The following is a 23,850-nucleotide window of genomic DNA, read 5'->3' as shown; positions in this document are numbered from 1 at the left end:
CGGAGGCTAGATCGGTATTTCCGAGTTCGAGGTTTACCGAGTTACCCGAGGTGAGTCTTCTCATTATACTTTACCTAGAGTGGTAATTAGAGCTATGTGGTAGAGTATGTTGTATGCTATTATATGATGTGATATCTATGTGATTTTGTGCTATGTGTGATTCAGAGTTTACAGAGTAGGACCGAAAGGTCCACAAAGTCAGGATCAGAGGGTCCACAGAGTTATGGGACTGGAGGGTCCCTCTGAGACACTATGACCAGAGGGTCATAATGAGTTATAGCCTCGAGTGGCTAATATGTGTTGTATGTGGTATTTTGGGGAACTCACTAAGCATTTATGCTTACAGTGTTACGTGTTATGTGTTTTAGGTACTAATGACGATCGCGGGAAGGCGTCGGCATGATCCGTACACACAGACCGAGGATTTCTATTTGTGATCTTGGGATATGTTTTATTTGATGAAAATTGTTGAACATGAGATTTGAGAATGTTTAAATGATAATTATGTTGTTTGAAAAATGAAAAATTGCTTTGAAAATTTACGTCGTTACAATGAGCATCATTGGAAATGTGTTCATTTGATCTATTTCACAAAGTAAAGACCATAGGAAAACAGAGTGTGCATGCTATGAGCATGGGACAATTTTTGTTATAATTCAAGTAAGAAGTTGATTACCTGAAACAACAAATAATGAGTAATCAATATGGTGATTAAATAAAAGGTGTTTTATTTATACTAAAAATTTTTGGGCCATATATGATTAGTATTATTCTTGTGTTTCACTTTACATGTTTTGACTTCCCGAATAATAAGATTATTCAAACCCTCCACAGTCACTCATTCTTTGGAAGTAGGAATGAAAGAAGACTGACATGAATCTGACTGTAGATTGTCTAAAGTGTTTTAGACATAGCAAAAGTTTGCTACAATGTTCATGAGTGCTGCTATAAGATTAGAGTATTGGATTAAACCCATGCTCACTTGGATCACTTCATGTATTTTATCATGAGTGATTCGTGAAACAATAATATCTTGTATTCTTGAAAACGAGATCTGTGAGTTATATCTTGTGATTCGGTTACACATTTATAATATGTAAACGCACCAGCAACTTGGTGTTATAAAACGTATTGTTGTGTGTGATTCGGTGAGTGAGTACAAGCAAGCATTGAGTCAAAGTTTATCCGCTCATTTTACCCAAAGTGGATAAAAGCGATATTTGTGGGCCCCTCAATGATTTAGTGATGACACCCTAAGCGCTTGGCCTAGTCGGGACTAAGTTGATGTGTTCAATTGTAGTCTGATGTCAGTCGTCATAAATCGGAAATCGGGAAACAACACATAGACTAAGAGAATGATTATAATCCATGTCTCATCTCTATATGATATCTATAATGGAGGAATACATGATCCCTTATCTAAAGGACACGCTTCTGATAAGATCAGAGTTGACAACGTCTTTTGAAAGCTACGATTGCTTATCAGGTTCTAAAGTCATACACATAATAGTTATTAGACTTGTCCAAGTGGGAGACTGTTGGATTAGCGTCTAAGTCCATAACTATTTTGGTATGTGCTTGACCCAATTGTGAGCATGGTCCTTTTGGGTTGCCTTCACACTGGTGACTAGACAGGATGACTGTTGAGGAGAGAGGCTAGTTTACTGTTACGAATAATAAATTGGAGTATAAATATGACTTGTTAATATATTATATGAATAATATATTAATTTGGAATCATATTATTAATTAGTATTTAATCAGAAATTAATTAGGAATTAATTTCGGGATTAAAGGAATTAATTAAAATTACAGGGGCTATTTTGTAATTATTTGATAGTTGAGACTTTGGGCTATTGGATCACCTTTATTAAGGCTTGAACGAAAATCCTATAAGGATCTAGGAGTTTTTGTCCAAAGGCTTAAGGAAAGGAGTCCATGGACTTCCTTAGGCCCTAGGCTAAGGGATTAGGGTTTCCACCTTGAAACCCTAGCTAGCCTCAAGTATAAATAGCACCCTAAGGCACTAGAATTCGACCACTCCTTGGGAAAACCCTACTAGGGACGAATTTTGGAGCTTAGTACCTTTCCTCATCTCTCTTATATTCATCCTCTCACTCAAAGTGTGTTTGTGAGCCATTAGAGGTACTACACTTATGGTACTTTCTTTCAAGAGCTAAGGAAATTCAAGGAATTAGTTGTTATTACTATATAACAATAAAAGGTATGTATTCTATTCTCCTATGTCAATTTCGAAAATAGTAGATGAATGCTAGGTTTCCTTTTGTGTTCATAATGTTGTATGACTAATAGTGAAAACATAGATCCGTATTTAGGGTTGTATGCACACATAGGATTGTTTGTATTAAACCCTTTAGGAACAACAGCAGGAATAGTAGTAGCATGGAATGCCACATTTGTTGTTTCTTTGATGACTCTTGTGACGATTGGCCCTTCCTTTTGTTCCAAAATTTCTTCTTGTTATTACCTTCTTTGGGTTGCTCAGAAATGGTTATCATGAAGCCTTGGCGGACTCCATGATCCACGACTGTTTGTGCCAGATGTTTGGCACCGTCAAAAGTAAGTGGGTTTGCAACTATCACGTTTCCTTGGATTTGGGGAGATAGTCCCCATATGTACCGTTCCATTTTCTTAATTTACGGGGTGACCATCCCGGGACATAGTATAGCCAGGTCACTAAATCTGGTAGTATAAGCAGCGATGTCGGAGTCCTTCATCGTCAGACCCCAGAGTTCTTGCTCTATCTTTTGCACTTCACCCCTTGGGCAGTATTCTGCCAACATCAGAATCTTTAAGTCTTCCCAGTTCATCAAAATTGCTACTGGGAGGGTTAATGATTTGACATATCCGTTCCACCAAGAGAGGGCTCTGTCCATGAAAGTGCAAGCTGTAAATTTGACTTTCCTTGCTTCGGGGCATGCACAGATTTCAAACACCGATTATGTCTTCTTGAACCAGAGAAATGACACCTCCGGTGCCATCAAAAGATTTGGGTTTGGCATTCGTGAAGTCTTTATAGGAACACTCCCTTGGGTGTCCGTGGCTTTCTTCGTGGTTAGAATTTTTGGCACCACTACTCGCCCTACTAGCACAATTTGCATTGATTTGTGTCATCGCAGCTGTCACAGCAACTGTTACTACTGCTTGGAAAACAACAGGGTCATACTGTGGAGGTGGTGGCAGTGATGGAGTTGGTTGTGTGTTGTTAAATTGCCTATTTGATTTATGTGTTGGCATCTTTCTCTATAACGTTTAAAGACGAAGTGATGGTAAGTCCTCTATAGTGGTTATGAGTCAGGTGACATTGAACAAGATATATCTTAGTTCTGAACGCATCATATCCTAACTTTTATAGTGTTCTATTAAGCGATTTACAATAGAAGTCTACTACTATAAGTAAACAATCGCAATTTCAATTTATGAAATTTATAACAACACTTCTTAATGAATTTGTATAGTGTGACCCATACCAGGTCCTCCCATAATCACATAGTGTATACAAATCATATAAAATCAAGATCAAATAGACCTTCGAATAAGTGACCCTACTCTAAGACCACAACCAAACAAGGAACAGAAAGTAAAGCGAAATCACAAATTCTAAGTCTATAAAATCTTAATTATATATAACTCTAACGTATACACTTAACAATTATAGATCTACCAACAAGGGTCCTTTATTTTCACATGATTGATTATGGTAAGAAGGCTCTTCTCGATTATTAGTTTATATAACTATCGAGGCCTAAATATTGTTGTTATAGTGCTATAGTGCCATAAAATACTCCTATAGTATTTTAACATCATATTTGGTTCTAGAGTTCCTCTTGTATATAGAGTTGGTAAGTTTTAGACTTGTTGAAACACCACGATCATTCTTAAACACATGTTGGTCGCAACGTCCAACTCATCTAAATACTTTTATGTAGTTCTTATTGTGATACAGTTTCTGGTACGTATGCATGTTCGTATACTTTTACCAAAAATACTTGTATTTTTAACAGTATACTTTTAGTCAAATCTTTTTAGCCTCATTGTATTTATAGATGTATATCTTGTGTGGTTTGATATACTTAGTTCACTATAAACAATACTCTGATACCAATCTGTCACACCCTTAAACCAGAACGTTGAAAACGTTCGGGGGCGGATGACGTCATGTACAGTATCACAACAAATGAATAATAGTAATCAAAGTATAACAACCATCATATTGATAATGTATATTTTTTACATCTGTGTTCAAATCATTGTATACTTGACACCAAAAATGTATAACAAAAACTATAAGACGTGGCTCTATAATACTCCTTCTTCTTCAAAACCTGAGTGGATACCTGTCTATTGATTCCCTGAGAATACAAGTGGTTTTGAAAAGAGTGTCAACAATTAAGTTGGTGAGTTCATAATCATTTTTTATTAAAAGTCTGTCATTTGTTCCTTGAAAATGTAAGTGTTTTCTTCTAGAAAATCCTATATTTTCTGTTCTAAATGAATCGTAGTCTTAATAACTTAAGACCAAAATGTGTGTATGTTGTTGTACTCTGAAAATAGTATGATGTAGTTTTAATTCACATAAAACCATAATATGAATGTTTCCAGAGATGTAATTTTCTCTGTATTGGAAAATAGTATATTGTAGTTGTACTTGTATGAAACTTTGTGAATGTATGTGCCTGGATCCACCAGCTGTATTGTAAAATAATATATTGTAGTTTTATTATTAAATACAACTATTTCAAGTTATTTATGTATTCGTACACTAATCGTATTGTTAATACCAAATTGTGAGTTATGATAACCATGCTTGATGACCTAAGATGGTCTGATACGATGTTCTTCAGGCGTCGTAAGTGGTACGACATTTTTCACCCCAGGCCTGCCTTCCTAACTGTAGCTAACAGTTTAGGTGCAGGATTGTCAGTCCCGTACAGATCTATCCACAAGTGTCACGCACACCCTCCATGAGACTTTGGTTATAAAATCAGGACTTTCGTTGGTACTTAGGTAAATACTTGAAGTGTGTATGTCTACTTTCTTAGTGTAATCGTAGTGTAAATAATTATATTTTTATATAATTATTTTTGTATTGTATCCCTGACTAGTAAAATGATATGTATGTTCCATAAAGTATATCTATTATAGTTTAAAATATATGTTCTACTGAAATGAAAACCTTTGTATTCATAATAGTTTTGTATGTTTATAAACGTAAATATGAGATAAAGATATTTTATGAAATTTCACATTTTGTACAAACGGTAATAAAATAAGTTGAGAGAATATTCTTTTTGTTTAATGGTTTGACATAATTTTTATACTTATATATATATATATATATATATATATATATATATATATATATATATATATATATATATATATATATATATATATAATCATATATAATTAAGATCGAAAAGCCAATCGAATAAATGATCTTACCTTAAGCCCATAACCAAACAAGGAACATGAGTTAAAGCGAAATTACCAATTATAAGCCTGTAGAATCATATATATATATATATATATATATATATATATATATATATATATATATATATATACATATATATATATATATATATGTGTGTGTGTGTGTGTATATATATATATATATATATATCTTGGTAAAAACAACAGTTGAAATAATTTGAAATTGTTTAGATATTAACACAAGATTTCTTGTGTTTTACTTTTATCCCCCCCCCCCCTAAAATAATGAAAAATCATGAAAACGTCGAGTGTGTGTTCTTGGTTGGTTACGATGTGGTAGTGACGTTCTTTGTGTTAGAACACGCGGATTTCTCGAAATCCTAATAGTATTTATACATGATAGTGTATTTAAATTAGTGGTATAATCAATTTAAGTGTTAAATAACATTAGTTTATGTATAAATACTTATACAAATCCTTAGAGATGTTTGAAGTTGTTCCTGGGTATCTTTTGAAGATATGAAGGTGTTCTTGGTTGTGATATGGGTTTGAAGGTTATCTAGGTAATGATATGAAGATATGAATATGTGTTTATGAGTTTTGAGAGGAAAGCAACAAATCTTTGAAGTGAAAATGGGATTATAAAAAAGTGATTTCGGCGTTGTCTTATAAATATGGGATACTTTGATGTGATATGTGTGTTGGGATGTGTAACTTATCATCTAAATTATTGTACCTTCGCCTAGAATTGGAGTGTTCGGTCTATCCATTCAACTGAATAGAGTAGTTTTCGGTCTAAATCCCACCAAAATCCCCTGATTTCGGTCCATGTTCCCGGTCTCGCAATGTGATTTCGGTCCGAAGTGGGGTCCTTGCAGGTTTTCGGTTGCGAAAGTTTTCGGTGGGAGTTCTCGGTGCACAAAGAAAAGGTTTCTGTTTCTCAAATGAAATCACCAAAAGGTGATTGATTTCGGTCCATACTTGGGATTTGATTCGCAAAACCGAAATCTTCCAAGCCAAATGAATTTTTATTATTTAATATTAAACAATTTAATTATTTGACTTATAATTTGACGTTTTTGACTGCTTTGACTTTTGTTGATTGCTTTGACTTTTGTTGACTACTTTGACTTTTATTCACCCGCAATAACCGGTTGTTACATGTCTTTTGTTTCGTTAGTGAATAGGTCGAATCTATAACGCGCGCAAGTTCGAACTAGACAATAAAATATAATAAATGATAATTATCTATCATTAAAATCCTCAAATAGGATAATTATTCATCATGTGCGTTACGAGCAATAAATAACATTTTAATTAGAAAGTTATTTAGGATACTTAACCTTGATGAAAATTGTATTAGTCGTAATGATGATCTCAGGGATATAAGGAACAGTTAAATCCGACTTCGTATGAAGAAGTTATGATTCGTTGAAGTTTCGCGTTTAGCCTCATACGACAAAGTACGTTATGAATAGTGAATCTGAGATGGGTTGCTTATTAGCCTAAGTAATCTAAATGAAAGTTGTAGTAAACATAAAAGCGAAAGCATGCATATATATAACGTCCAAATCTGACATCATATGAGGAAGTTACGATTTTTCAAAGTTTTGGCACAGCAGTGTGGACATAGAAATCAAAATTAAAATAGGTTGATTGCTAGCCAAACCAATGTAAACAAGAGTTGAATATCTCTTGAATAGGAATTTGCCGATATAAACACAGCCGAGAGGGGAGTTCGTATGAAACAGTTGTGATTTTCACACGAGTTTAATAGTCTAATCTTTATAAAACTATGAGTTTAAAATAAAGTGAAAATTAGTTGTTGGAACCTAAAGAAAAGATATAGTGTTTGTCGAGATGATTTCGAGGATATAAATAACTTCAAAAACAGAGCTTGTATGCAAAAGTTATGGTCGTTCGAATATTTCAGGAAAATACATGTGAAATCGTGGCAGCGCCGGAGTGTGCCACATGGTTGAGTGAGAGTCAGGTCTACAATCGACAAGGTGATATGGCACACACACATGGCGCCACAATAAGTTTACACATGACGTGTTCTAGAAGGTAGTCGACAACACCGATGTGGACCAACACAATTATGAAACATGGCAGCGAAACTATGGACCTACATCACCTTTGGGCGCAGCACGCCTAGGTATAGGGTGTGGCGCGCCTTGTTCACAAACTAATAATACATTGCGGATTTTGCTCATTTGGCTCACACAATCATCTCTTAACCTCTCTATATTCCAACCATATTTGAGCCTGATTTTTCTTAGCTTTCTGGAGCACTTTAGCAAGGCTCTCGTGCGTCTATGAGCCCGACGGAAAGGAGATTTCGGGTCAGGATCCTGCCCGCGACTTTATGGTTTTTCACTAGAAACTTTTTAAGTTAAGTTACGCTTATTAAGCTTTAAGTGCAACGTATCTTCAAGTTCATTATCGTTATTATGAACCTATAAATAAGATTTATCAGTGATTCCATGTCATAATACTGATTGATCTACTTACGGGGGTGATGTCAAGGCTATATTTAGTGAGGTGTTTAAATTGGTATTTCCAAACAGTAAACTCTATTTACCAAACAGACCTTACTTCGGATATGATCTTACATGGTTATTCCTTATCGGCTATAGATCAATATTCAATAGTATTATTGAGGAATCTAAACTATCATTATTATAGTCATGAGATGTAAGACTAAGACTTAGTAATATTTATATCTATGTCTTTTGAAAGGAAAAACTAAGGTGTTAGGCGAAGCGTTGCCCTAACCACAAGTCATCCACTTTTAACAAGTGTGTGTATAGTTACTTACATCTTATACATAAATACAAAGTATTTAGATAATTAAATGTAATATGTGCCTATTATCCGTGTTCTTGATATTTGTGTTAGATATAATAATGTGATATGATTTTACTTGTATGTGTGTGTGTGTGTATATATATATATATATATATATATATATATATATTATCATATTTAAATTGTATTGGGTAGTAAAGAGTTATGGGAAACTAAAATAATGGTGAGAGGCCATGCATTGTCCTATTGTACAATTGAGACCAATTATATATGGGAGTATAGATGATGAACACTAACTATTTTAGACATTATGGTGTTAATGATCATGTTTTTCAGGGAAAAGGAAAGAATATTCATACATGTACTTCATCCTCATTGACAAATATTGCTAATGGGATCCACGAAGCATTATTGTCTACTCATTACTTATAGTGATCCTTAGGGTAGATCCATCAAGATCATCATTTTAGGACTAGGGAGTTAAGAAAAAGGGAATAGGTAATTGGGTTATGTGTTTGGTGAAAAATATATTCAAAACATTATAATTAAATTATTGTAGGTTGAAAACTCTATGTACTCACCATACTCCTAAGACTGACTCGGTCAGTTTCTTTGTATCGCATGTAATGGTACAAAGATACAGGGATAGTGATGTTTGAATCTGCCGAGAGATTTAACGAGTTTTAGGTCATTAAATAAATTGTTGTAAGACCTTTAAAGACTAGTTTATGCTTATTTTATGTAGCAGTTATGACATCCCAAAATTCTAAATATTAATGAAACATGTTTCTTTGGAAATGCTTTGATATTGATATCATTTCACATTATAAACATTTTGGGACAAAATTCTCACTAATAAAAGAATATTTGGTTTTAAATAAACATAAAGAAAAAGTTTTGAATTTTTCGTAAATTTGGGGATGTCAAAGAATCTTTGTTGGTTGTCATTCTAATCTCTGTTTGAGAATTCTGTGAATAAAGAATACTCCCCTCATGCACGTAGACGTAGGTCACCTTAATTGAACCACATAAATATCATGTCTTGTGCATGATTGGTTTTTCTTGTTTTCTACATTACTTGCTAACATGTGGTATCACAGTCAGGGTCTAGCATGACAAGTGACATCAGACATCTTCTGATTCCTGACAAGTGTTGTTTGATTTCATATATATATATATATATATATATATATATATATATATATATATATATATATATATATATATATATAAGAGTGCACCATGTTTTTTTGCCACGATTATACCAAAGGAAGTACTCAGACATAATTTTTCCAAATGGGGAGAAGATTTTTATGAGAGTTGTGAAACACCATAATGAATTATATTTAAAATAAAAATAAAAATGGGGTATGTTATAATTATAACAAAAAAAACACACACATATAAAAATGGGAAATATACTTAAATGTTGCTAGAAATGGGTTAGTCATTGCTTTCTCTGTTATTTTCAGATCATGGTTGCCTAAATATAGTCATAGTCAGCTTTCACTTTTTTCATAAATATGACTACATTAAGTAATTATATGGTCCTCCCAAAAAAATCTTTCTTGAAGAGTTTAATTAGATCTTGAATTTTTTAATATTAAGATAATGAAAGCATGATATTATACTATCATGTCATTTACCAAGTGATCTTATGACAATCCTGCTAACTCCAAAACAATGTTAATTCCCTCTTGTAGCTGTTACGTATAGTTTTTTCTTCTAAATTTATGGTTATATGGTATGGGGCATCAACGATGTGGGGTGACTCAGGTGGCCACCCTCAATGGCGTTAAGGGTCGTTAAACATCACCCCCTCTGCTTCTTGTTGCTACTCATTGCCAGTGTAACATCCCTCAACGCAGATGATTTTGATTTTGTGACCGTTGGATAATCAAAATACAATAATAATAATAAATTATAGTTTTTCCTTATAAATACAACAAAACCCCTTGCACTTTTTTACACACAACTCTTATTATTTTTCATATCCTTTTTTACAAATTCCCAACAAAAAATTTATGGATCTCTTCTACTCGTTCTCCTCCTCCTCATCCTCTGATGATGATGATGATGATATGTTCATCACCATAATGTACGAGTATTACACTAACAAGCTACTAGGAGAATATATAACCCCTCTACTAACAAGAAGTGTGAGGTTAAATATAAATCACAAAGAATGACACGAACATCTATATTGCGATTACTTTGCAGATCAAATCTATGATGGTAACGATGATGACAAGTATTGTATTTAGAAAAAAAAATTATGTATTTTTTTGGTCTCCTAATATATTTTTTAATTTAAATGCTATGTTTTTTAGTATTACATAATTTATTTTTATAGTTATTGAAAAAAATAAACAAGCTGAAAAAAAAAGAAAAAAATATGACATGGAAATTAAAATGGTGCGGATGTGTGATGATCATTTTCTACATAAATGGTGTGCTGTTAATGATGATGTAGCATGTGAGGTGCCAAATTTTTTGATGTTATAACATAGACCCATACCAACCAACCTAATCAGATGGATGAATGGTATTAACTTCACTAATGAATTAATTATGTGGCAAAATAAATGAACAGAGAAATAAATGAACTTGTGATTTTAAATGTATTAACCATAACCAGTTGTGAGACCCGTATACTATACGTGTTTATTAAAAAAATAATGAATGTCTAAACATTTAGGGTTTGAATTTATAAGAAAAAGTGAGAAATTGAATTATTAAAATTGAAGTGTTCATTTCTCTTTTATATTTAAACAAACGATTTAAATAAATAAACAAAACGAAATAATTGTGCTATAACTATGAACCTATAACTATGTTTTCTCTATTGAACCTATAGCTATGAACATCAAACAATAAACCCTAGAAACCCTATTTTATTTTCGAAATACATAAGAAAGGGTTTAGGATTACATACGTTATTGTTATTATAGTAAATAACAAGAATTCCTTCCTTGTAAATCTCTTGGAAGCAAGCACCACAATTGTCGTGCCTCTAATGGTTCACACCCAAGCTAGAAAGAAGGAGGATTAAGAGAGAGGAGTGGGGAGATTAGGATTTTCGGCTATCTCTTAAGGAGAAGGAGTGGCCGAAAATAAGAGGCATAAGGGTCTTTATATAGAGGCACAGGAAACCCGAGATAACCCTAATTTGAATATTAAAATAATATTTCAAACATGGTATTTATCTCATTCCTTATTTATCCAGATGGGATATTCTAGAAACCCTTGAATATCCCCTCAAAACCATCCACCACCTAAGGTGGAAGGTTTTGGAGTCTTTTTCTCAACTATTGAATAATTGCACTTTAGACCCTACACTTTTAATTAATTTCGTTAATCCCAAATTAATTCTAATTAATTTCTGATCAATTATTAATTAAATAATAGTTTTCTAACTAACATATTATTTTTATAATATATTAATAAACGATTTATTTCAATTTATTAATCACATAATAAAATAATTTCTCTCTTTCTCTCTCTCTCTCTCTCTCAAAAATTCATCATGTCCAATTGTTAGGTTTAAGCGCAACCCAAAAGGATGTGCTACAATCAATTCAAGTATAAACCAATTTTTAGTTATGGGCTTAGACACCTAATCCAACAGTCTTCCACTTGGATAAGTTTATAACAATAATTGCCAGTATAACGTCTAAATCGATCATCAAATTGTAGCTTCCAAAAGTTGTTGTTGAACTCTGATCTAGTCAGAAACGTGTCCTAAGATAAGTGGTCAAATATTCCTCTGTTCTTCAAGATATCGTAAGTACATGAGACATGTATTATGATCAATCTCGTTGTCCAAGATTTTGTTTCCCGGTTTCCAATTTGTGATGACATCATAAGACTTCTAATTAAACACATCATTTTAATCCTACTAACTTAGACACAAAATAAACACATGAAAGGAAGTGTACCTATCGATTAGTAATATAGTTCAAGCAAGTAGGGTATTGAACACAGGGAACGGTAATGGACAGGTTAGGCCTTAAGGTCTTATTTATAGTTGTGCTGCTAGGGTTTCTGTCGAAACCCTATTGGACAGCTTAGGCCTTAAGCAATCCAAGGAAGATTATGGAATAAGGCCTCTTTGGCTGAAATTAGGATGGAAACATCCCTAATTTCGTCTATGCCTAGTCCATAAGCTTTCCCAGCCCAATATTCAACTATCACACATTTGACAGTTTAAGTCTTCGTTATTTAATTAATGTCTTTTAGCCACAGAATTAATTTTTGTCTAATAATTATTAAACTATATGATTTCCCCTCTAATATATTATTCGTATAATATATTAATAAACAATTATAACCTCTCACTTGATAAATCATCCTATCATGTTACTTAGGTGAAGGCAACCCAAAAGGACCATGCACAACCGGGTCAAGTACTTACCAAATATAGTTACGGGCTTAGACACTAATCCAACATATCCACCCAACAACTATTGACCTACTAATAAAGACCTTTTAGTTCTCAAATAAGTAATTATAGTATCACAAAATACTCCTATATTATTTTAAGTTTAAGTTATGTTCTAAAGTTTTCATTGTAGTAGAGTTGGTAAGTTTTTAGACTTGCTGCAACACCACAACCATTCCTAGGCACATGCTAATCACTTCTCGGAAAGATATAGTTGATCGGGTTATATCACTCCCAAATCTGATTATATGTCCCCAAGCCTACTTGTGTTGTCCAACAACCGCAATACTTTTGTTCTGTTCTAGTATGACACTGACCCTAGTATGAATGCATGTATGTATAATTTTGTTAAATATTTTATTATTTAAAAAGTATAAACTTTTGGTCAGAGTATTTTTAATCTCGATGTGTTTATAGTTGTATATCTTTTATGGGTTCATATACTCAAATCACTATAAACAACATCATCCATTGCATTAATAATATAATTTAATACAAGTATGTTCTGTGTAAAGTTTGAAAGACACCAAAATATGAATCAAAAATAAAAGACATGTCTTGTAAGTACTCCGTCTTCTCATAATATGGTCAGCTATACATGTCTACTGGTGACGTGAGAATACAAGTTATTTTGAAATAGTAGATCAACATTTAAGCTAGTGAGTTCATAAGTATTTTAGAGTCAAATGTTTGTATAAGTTTGATGAAAGTGTTTGTAAGTGTTTTGATGTAAATGTTTGTATACTTCCTAGAAAATCCTATATTTTCTACTAAAATGGAAAGTAGTCTTCTACCAAGACCCAACTGTTCTGTATGTTTGTTCTCTTGTAAAAGTGAGTGTTTTTCCCAAGTATGACTATCATTACCAGAAAATAGTTTACATTACCATTTTATGTGAGAAGATCACTATATGAATGTAATGGGAAAACAAAGATGTGCAGTAGTATTGTATATAGTTACTACTAAAGTGCTAACTACCTTAAAATCAATTTGTTTAATTAAGGTAAAATGTGATGAGGTTATAACCATGCTTGATTGACTAGTATAAAACACGACGTTTCAAAGACATCGAAATGGTATGACATTTGTCACCCGTAGACCTGCAGGTCCTACTATCGTTAGCAGCAAGGTGTAGGATGGTTAATCCTGTATAGATCTATACATAAACTCACGCTCTCCCTCCAGGAGACTCTGGTTACAAAATGTGACATTGTAGTAAAATGCCATGCCATGAAGTAGTGGCTCACATTAATGTTATCTTGTTCTTGTATTAGTATGTATGTTCCTTCCTGTTCTAGTATATAGTATGTTCCTTCTGTTCTTGTTATAGTATGTTTGAACTGACTCATGTATGAACTGACTCTTGTAAGTTTCATTGTTCTAGAAATAGTAAGTAATAATCCTCTAAACTATACCTATTATAGTTTACTAGTAAGCTCTGCAGTTAAATGACTGATCATGGTTGTACACCTTTGCTACCCAAAGATATTAATCTGATTGGAAGAACTTTTATATCCACATACATTGTGACATCCCCAAAATCTCGGCCAGCAAAGACCGATTTTCATTTATGCTTTTAAATATTTTCAGAGTAAATCCTTTTGATTTGAAAGAGTTGCGGAATTTGTTCCCAAAAACAAGACATGATAAAACATTGTTTACCGAAGCATTTCATAAAAGAAATGTATTTTCATTATAATCAAAACTCGGGGTGTCATGTTCCGATACAGACCAATAAGCATAAACGAATACATTACAAGTCATATAACAAATATAAACATATGCAGACTTGTAAACAAAACAACTTGATGGTTCATCCATCTCATGCCCTTCCGCCACTACCTGTAATACAATTTAAAACTGAGTGGGTCAGGCTTGGGAGCCTGGTGAGCATATAGGGTTTTCAACCCACAATAAATATCATATTTAATTTTCACCAACCAACAATAACCCAATTACCCATTCCCGTTATTCTCACTTTAATGTCCCTAAAACAACTAACATAAGGGACCTAGTCTAAGAATATTCCATCGGGGTGACAACACATGCTTCGGGGGTACCTCAGCAATATAAGTCAAATAAGGCAACCATGAGGGGGATGGAGTACAGCGAATGAACACCCAAGTTCATTAACACCTACAGGTGGCGAACCTGCTAATGTTTCCACAAGACTGTCTAGAATAGCCAGTGGTCGTCATCTAAACTCCGCTAGATGACTCAATCAAACAACAACGAGGCCTCTCATCTGTTTATTACACACCAACTGTCTACCCATGTTCTACCCAACATATTAGTAGATAAAAATATACATTTGTATACATAGTTTAAAGAAAACCTGTATAGCATGCTTTAATCAACACATATATCACATAACAGATGAGGCACACACACACATAACACATATCTCATAAAGAAATAAGCAGATCTATAAGATAGAAGAGAGTGAATACTCATTCACACATAACACAACCAAATATATACACATAGCACATATTTTTATATAAAATACTTCGTATTATTGTATTAGAAGAAATAACTACACACTCACTTGATCAGAAGATGATCGGACAGCACTATGGCTTATAAAAGTAGTATTCCTCAGCAGATCTGGAAGATCTCTCGAAAATCGAACTTCTCGCGGGCAGAGCTTCGACTCGGGAACCGCGCTTCTCGGGATCTTCGGGATCTCGGGACTTGCCTCGGGGCTAGAGTATGATACCGGGACTTCGGGGTAGCTTCGGGGGTTTTTGCACAGAGCTTCGACACGAAAACGAGAGGGAATTGGCAAAAATACCCGGAACCCTCGCATCCTATTTATAGGAGGCTGGAGCCTCGGAGTACGCGGGGCGTACTGCGTTACGCGGGGCGTACTGCCCAAAACGTCATTGCTTACGTATCCGAAGTGCTCGAGTGCGAGTGTCGACATCCCTCGGAGTACGCGGGGCGTACTCGAGTACGCGGGGCGTACCTCGGATCAGATCGGTGACTCCTTCGGATAATACTTCCGAATTTTGAATTAAAAATAAATACAAAATGATTAATAAACTTCGGAAATTCATAACTTCATCATACGAACTCCGTTTTCGACGTTCTTTATATCCACGCGAAGGTGAGACCATGCTCTACGACTTTCGTTTAGATTCCGTCGGCTAATTTTGACTTTATTTTTATTAATTATTTTTAATAGGCCGGGACAGAAACTTTCGTTATAAATTCATAACTTCTTCGTTTGACGTCCGTTCTCGCCTAACTTTTTATCGTTTCAATACCAACAATGAGATCTTCGATTCTCATTTAGATTGCTTCGGCTAACAACCGCTCGATCTCAAATCGAGTAAAACAGGTTGTATATCGCTAAGCCGGAACTTCGATAAATCATAACTTCCTCATACGAAGTCAGATTTGGGCGTTCTATATATATTCGGAAACCTCGTTTCAACTACTACAACATTAACCAAATATATTAAGTTTATTTTACACTTAAATTTTGACGCTTATTTTTATTCTTAATTAATCAAACCACATAATTAAGCAATTAAGCACAAAACACATAATACTCAAATAATACATTATTATTATCTCACGACGGGTTACAAAGGTTAACCTAGACTATTACATTGCTAAAAATGGCAAGCCCAGAAACACAGGCGTTACAATTCTCTCCACCTTAGAATGATTCCGTCCCCGGAATCACACATCAACAAACAAATGCGGGTAGCGACTCAACATGTCACTCTCCGTCTCCCAGGTGAGATTCGGCCCATTCGTGTGTTTCCATCGGACAAGCACTAACCCAACCATTTTGCGTCGCAACTTCTTAGTCTTTCGGTCAACAATTGCCTCTGGTTCTTCAATCAACCTTTTGTTCTCATCAATTCTCAATTCAGAAATTGGAATTATATCGGGAACTCCTCCCGTGAACTTCCTCAAATAACACACATGAAAGGTGTTGTGAATTCCATTCAGTTCTTCGGGTAATTCGAGCTTGTAAGCTTGGTTCCCAACCCTCTGAAGAACTTTAAAAGGTCCAATAAACCTTGGACTCAACTTTCCCCTTTTACCAAATCTTATAAGTCCCTTCCACGGCGAGACTTTAAGCAAAACCGAATCTCCAACCTCAAAAGTCATCGGTCTTCGCTTCTTGTCAGCATAGCTCTTTTGACGATCTTGAGCTGCTAACATTCTTTCCCTAATTATTTTCAACTTTTCAGCAGTTTGATGAACCATCTCCGGTCCCATAAACTGCTTTTCCCCAGCCTCAAGCCAACAAGACGGCGTACGACACTTCTGTCCATACAAAGCTTGATAAGGTGCCATCTTAATGCTCGAGTGAAAACTATTATTATAGGAAAATTCTACCAACGGTAAATGTTCATCCCAATTACCTAGGAATTCCAAGGTACATGCTCTCAGCATATCTTCAAGTGTTTGTATCGTTCTTTCACTCTGACCATCAGTCTGCGGATGGTAAGCTGTGCTTAAACATAACTTGGTACCCATTTCCTCTTGTAGACTTTTCCAAAACCTTGAGGTGAAACGGCTATCACGATCCGATACAATCGTTAACGGAACACCGTGAAGCCTCACAATTTCCTTCACGTAAGAATTCGCAAGCTTCTCCATAGACCATTTCTCCCTGGCCGCTATGAAATGCGCACTCTTAGTGAATCGATCAACGACCACCCAAATCATGTCGTGACCATTCTTTGTTCTGGGCAGTTTAGTGACAAAATCCATAGCAATGTCTTCCCACTTACCCATAGGCACAGGCAAAGGTTCTAAACTCCCGTAAGGTTTCTGATGTTGTGTCTTGACTCTCGCACAAGTCACACACTCGGCCACATACTTTGCAACATCAAGCTTCATCGTCGGCCACCAGTAGTAGGGTTTCAGGTCCCTATACATTTTAGTGCTACCCGGATGAATCGAGTACATGGTCTTGTGAGCTTCTTCCATCAGAAGATCCCTAATTCCTCCTGACTTAGGTACCCAAATACGATCTTGGAATACCTTCAGTCCATGACCGTTAGTACCAAACACCAACGTTTTACCCAAACGTTCCTCCTTTCGGTCATTTTTCTCAGAAGTTTCCTCTTGAGCTTTCTTTATACTTTCCACAATAGTCGAGACAACTTCAATTCTCAACGCTCTTGGCCTCTTCCTTTCAAGATTGACCTTCCGACTGAGAGCATCAGCAACAACATTAGCTTTACCGGGGTGGTAAAGTATCTCGCAGTCGTAGTCTTTAAGTAATTCTAGCCAGCGTCGTTGCCTCATATTCAATTCCTTCTGATTAAAGAGGTATTGGAGACTCTTATGATCAGTGAAAAGTTTGCACTTCGTGCCATAGAGGTAATGCCTCCATATTTTCAGAGCGAAAACTACCGCTGCCAACTCCAAATCATGAGTAGGGTAATTCTTTTCATGCTCTTTCAGCTGTCGAGACGCATATGCTATCACCTTTTCTCTTTGGGTCAAAACACAACCCAATCCAACACCAGACGCATCGCTATAAACAGCGAAGTCTTCGACTCCATCGGGTAGAGAAAGTATCGGTGCCTCGCATAGCTTCTTCTTTAACTTCTCGAATGCTTCTTTATGCTTCTCACTCCAAGCATAAGTAGCTCCTTTGTGGGTCAAAGCTGTCAATGGAGTAGCAATCGAAGAAAAGCCTTGGATAAACCTTCGGTAATATCCGGCTAATCCTAAAAAGCTTCGAATCTCCGTGGGACTTTTCGGTTGTTCCCACTTCGTCACAGCTTCGATCTTCGCTGGATCAACCATTATCCCTTCTTGGTTGACCACGTGACCCAAGAATTGGACCTCACGAATCCAAAAATCACATTTGGAGAACTTCGCATAAAGCTTCTCCTTCTTCAAAACTTCTAACACTTCTCGCAAGTGTCTGCCATGCTCCTCCTGGCTTTTCGAGTAGATCAGAATGTCGTCTATAAACACTATCACGGATTTATCAAGGAAAGGATTACAAACCCTATTCATCAAATCCATGAACGCTGCCGGAGCATTGGTTAGTCCAAACGACATAACCAAGAACTCGTAGTGTCCATATCTAGTTCTGAATGCAGTCTTCTCGATATCTTGCTCTCTTACTTTCAGCTGATGATATCCTGACCTAAGATCGATCTTCGAGAAATAGCTCGAACCTTGCAATTGATCAAACAGGTCATCAATCCTCGGCAACGGATATCTATTCTTTATTGTTGCCTTGTTCAGCTCTCTGTAATCGATGCACATTCTCATACTTCCATCTTTCTTCTTTACAAATAACACCGGAGCTCCCCAGGGCGATGAACTAGGTCTAATGAAACCTTTGTCCAATAACTCCTGAAGTTGCATCATCAGCTCCTTCATCTCCGTCGGTGCTAATCGATAAGGTGCTTTTGCTATTGGCGTGGTTCCTGGTAACAAGTCTATTCTGAACTCCACTTGTCTATCAGGTGGTAATCCAGGAAGATCCTCGGGAAATACTTCCGGATAATCACACACCACTGGAATACTCTGCATCACCTTCTTTTCTTTCTTAGCATCAATCACGAATGCTAAATATGATGTACATCCCTTGGTCAAACACTTTCTGGCTTTCATTAGAGAAATGATTTCAGAATTCACTCTGCGTTTGTCCCCATACACCATAAACGAATCTTTTCCAGGCGGGTTTACTTTAACTATCTTTTTCTTGCACAAAATTTCGGCATCATTGGCGCTAAGCCAATCCATTCCCAACACGATGTCGAAACCATTAAGTTCGATAGGCAATAACGCCTCGTGAAACTTATTCCCATTAAGGTCGATCAAGACGTCTTTCATACGATGGCTAATAGGTACAAACTTACCACTAGCTACTTCGACTAATAAAGCATTATTTAGTCTATCAACAGGCAAAGCTAGCTTTCTACCAAACTCATGCGAAATAAAGGAGTAGTTGGCTCCAGAATCAAACAATATATGAGCAGGTAATTCGTTTACGAGAAAGGTACCTGAAGCGACATCAGCTTCATCCTTCGCAGCTTCCAGTGTCATCTGGAATGCTCTCGCCTTTGGCTTTGGTGGAATGTTGGGCTTTGCTGCCTCCTTCTTCTTTGGACAGTCTTTCAAAATATGCCCCTCTTCATTACACCCAAAACACATCCTTTTGTTGTTCGGACATTCATTGGCAAAATGTCCGACCTTTCCACACTTGTAGCAGGTCACATCCTCGCTACATTTCCCAAAGTGCTTTTTCTTACACTTATCACACCACTTCGCCTCGCCTCCTTTTCCTCCAAACTTTTTCGAATCAGATTTCGAAAATTTACTCTTCTTACTGGAACCAGATGTTCCTTCAAACTTCCTTTTCTCACCAACCTCAACCTTGTCGGTGGTTCTCCCCTTGATCATGTTCTCCACAGACTTGGCAGCCCAGATAGCTGCCTCTAGAGTAAGTGCCTGACGTACCGGCACCTCGTACTCCCATGGAAGTCCCTTCGCATACCGATCCACCTTTGTCAGCTCGTCTGGAACGATACGCAAGGCAAACTCCATCTTATCGGTGAAGTTATTGGTGTATTCATCTACTGACATGCTACCCTTCGTCAATGTCAGAAACTTGTTCTCCAACTCCAACAGATTTTGAGCCGAGCAGAACTTGCGCTTAAACTGCACCAAGAACTCTGCCCATGACAATTGCAGTGGCTCGCTAGGGCTTAAGGTCTTCCCTAGAGTGTTCCACCAACGAACGGCTCCACCTCGGAATTGTCGCACGGCATAGATAGTCTGCAACTTGCCTCTACAGCCACATGTCATAAAGGCTAACTCCATTTCGGAGATCCAATCCATAACCCCAATCGGATCCTCCTTTCCATTGAAGGTCGATGGTTTACAAGTCAAAAAGTCCTTGTACTTGCATCCCATTCCATCATTCCTTCCATCATGGTTATCTTGCCTAACTATCGGTGGGTTGGCTGGACCAACAGACCCACTGAAGTTTCCACCTTCCGAGTGCCCTTCATTCAGTTCAGGCTCTTCCACACGAATCGACAGTTCTTCACGATTTTGTTGAAGCAACCGTCTAGTTTCATCCATCTGACGATCCAACATCGTCTGAATCATCAATTGCACACCAGCCATGGTTATTGGCTCAGGTGCTGCTGCTACGACAGGTATTGGCTCAATCACTGGTGGTTGATTCCTGTTTTCGTCAGCATTTCCAACTCCACTTCTTGTTCTCACCATTTTGATCTACACACCGGATAAGGTGAAATTAGATCCTCAATCATGATGGATATTCAAATCATCCTTATCACTCCGAAACGTTTATATGCTAGTTCTAATATCGTAGACGTACGCTTAGAATCCTACACACATAAGGTTTCTAGATCCGGTCGGCAACAGACCATAGATCCGAACAAATAATATCATATATGGCAACATATAGCATTTAGCACATAAAGGCATTTTAGGCAACTTTCCTAAAATAAACTAGTGCTCGTGTCTAAATCACAACAGACACACATCTCAAAACTTCACTTAGCATTCTAAGTTTAAGTCTAGAAATCCTACAAATTCCTAGTTCGCTTAAACTAATGCTCTGATACCAACTGTGACATCCCCAAAATCTCGGCCAGCAAAGACCGATTTTCATTTATGCTTTTAAATATTTTCAGAGTAAATCCTTTTGATTTGAAAGAGTTGCGGAATTTGTTCCCAAAAACAAGACATGATAAAACATTGTTTACCGAAGCATTTCATAAAAGAAATGTATTTTCATTATAATCAAAACTCGGGGTGTCATGTTCCGATACAGACCAATAAGCATAAACGAATACATTACAAGTCATATAACAAATATAAACATATGCAGACTTGTAAACAAAACAACTTGATGGTTCATCCATCTCATGCCCTTCCGCCACTACCTGTAATACAATTTAAAACTGAGTGGGTCAGGCTTGGGAGCCTGGTGAGCATATAGGGTTTTCAACCCACAATAAATATCATATTTAATTTTCACCAACCAACAATAACCCAATTACCCATTCCCGTTATTCTCACTTTAATGTCCCTAAAACAACTAACATAAGGGACCTAGTCTAAGAATATTCCATCGGGGTGACAACACATGCTTCGGGGGTACCTCAGCAATATAAGTCAAATAAGGCAACCATGAGGGGGATGGAGTACAGCGAATGAACACCCAAGTTCATTAACACCTACAGGTGGCGAACCTGCTAATGTTTCCACAAGACTGTCTAGAATAGCCAGTGGTCGTCATCTAAACTCCGCTAGATGACTCAATCAAACAACAACGAGGCCTCTCATCTGTTTATTACACACCAACTGTCTACCCATGTTCTACCCAACATATTAGTAGATAAAAATATACATTTGTATACATAGTTTAAAGAAAACCTGTATAGCATGCTTTAATCAACACATATATCACATAACAGATGAGGCACACACACACATAACACATATCTCATAAAGAAATAAGCAGATCTATAAGATAGAAGAGAGTGAATACTCATTCACACATAACACAACCAAATATATACACATAGCACATATTTTTATATAAAATACTTCGTATTATTGTATTAGAAGAAATAACTACACACTCACTTGATCAGAAGATGATCGGACAGCACTATGGCTTATAAAAGTAGTATTCCTCAGCAGATCTGGAAGATCTCTCGAAAATCGAACTTCTCGCGGGCAGAGCTTCGACTCGGGAACCGCGCTTCTCGGGATCTTCGGGATCTCGGGACTTGCCTCGGGGCTAGAGTATGATACCGGGACTTCGGGGTAGCTTCGGGGGTTTTTGCACAGAGCTTCGACACGAAAACGAGAGGGAATTGGCAAAAATACCCGGAACCCTCGCATCCTATTTATAGGAGGCTGGAGCCTCGGAGTACGCGGGGCGTACTGCGTTACGCGGGGCGTACTGCCCAAAACGTCATTGCTTACGTATCCGAAGTGCTCGAGTGCGAGTGTCGACATCCCTCGGAGTACGCGGGGCGTACTCGAGTACGCGGGGCGTACCTCGGATCAGATCGGTGACTCCTTCGGATAATACTTCCGAATTTTGAATTAAAAATAAATACAAAATGATTAATAAACTTCGGAAATTCATAACTTCATCATACGAACTCCGTTTTCGACGTTCTTTATATCCACGCGAAGGTGAGACCATGCTCTACGACTTTCGTTTAGATTCCGTCGGCTAATTTTGACTTTATTTTTATTAATTATTTTTAATAGGCCGGGACAGAAACTTTCGTTATAAATTCATAACTTCTTCGTTTGACGTCCGTTCTCGCCTAACTTTTTATCGTTTCAATACCAACAATGAGATCTTCGATTCTCATTTAGATTGCTTCGGCTAACAACCGCTCGATCTCAAATCGAGTAAAACAGGTTGTATATCGCTAAGCCGGAACTTCGATAAATCATAACTTCCTCATACGAAGTCAGATTTGGGCGTTCTATATATATTCGGAAACCTCGTTTCAACTACTACAACATTAACCAAATATATTAAGTTTATTTTACACTTAAATTTTGACGCTTATTTTTATTCTTAATTAATCAAACCACATAATTAAGCAATTAAGCACAAAACACATAATACTCAAATAATACATTATTATTATCTCACGACGGGTTACAAAGGTTAACCTAGACTATTACATTGCTAAAAATGGCAAGCCCAGAAACACAGGCGTTACATACATATACATAATATATAACTAAGATTTAAACGACACTCCGACAAACAACCGATACCCTAAGTCCACAACAAAATAAGGGACAAGAAATAAGGCAAGTTATCAGTCTTAAGCCCTTTCAACCTTATTTATATAACTATATCTATATAGACATGATTTTAAGAATATATAAGTTTAAAAAAGTTTTGTAAAACGATAAAGAGTTTATCATATAAAAAGAGTTTTAACCATTTGAATGGTTATTGATGACTTGATGTTAGTTTATAAAATGATTTAAAACAGTTTGTTTGATAACACGGTTTTGAAGTTGAAGAAATCCTTTTTGTTTGATAGTTATAAATCACGTGCGATTGATACTATTACTATATTATTTTCTACTTGTATCCCCCCCCCCCCATAAAAGCATTTAAAATC

This window comes from Lactuca serriola, chromosome 4, assembly GCF_051521515.1.
Source record: "Lactuca serriola cultivar US96UC23 chromosome 4, Lser_US96UC23_V15, whole genome shotgun sequence".
NCBI lineage: Eukaryota > Viridiplantae > Streptophyta > Magnoliopsida > Asterales > Asteraceae > Lactuca > Lactuca serriola.
This window is presented reverse-complemented; position numbering follows the sequence as displayed.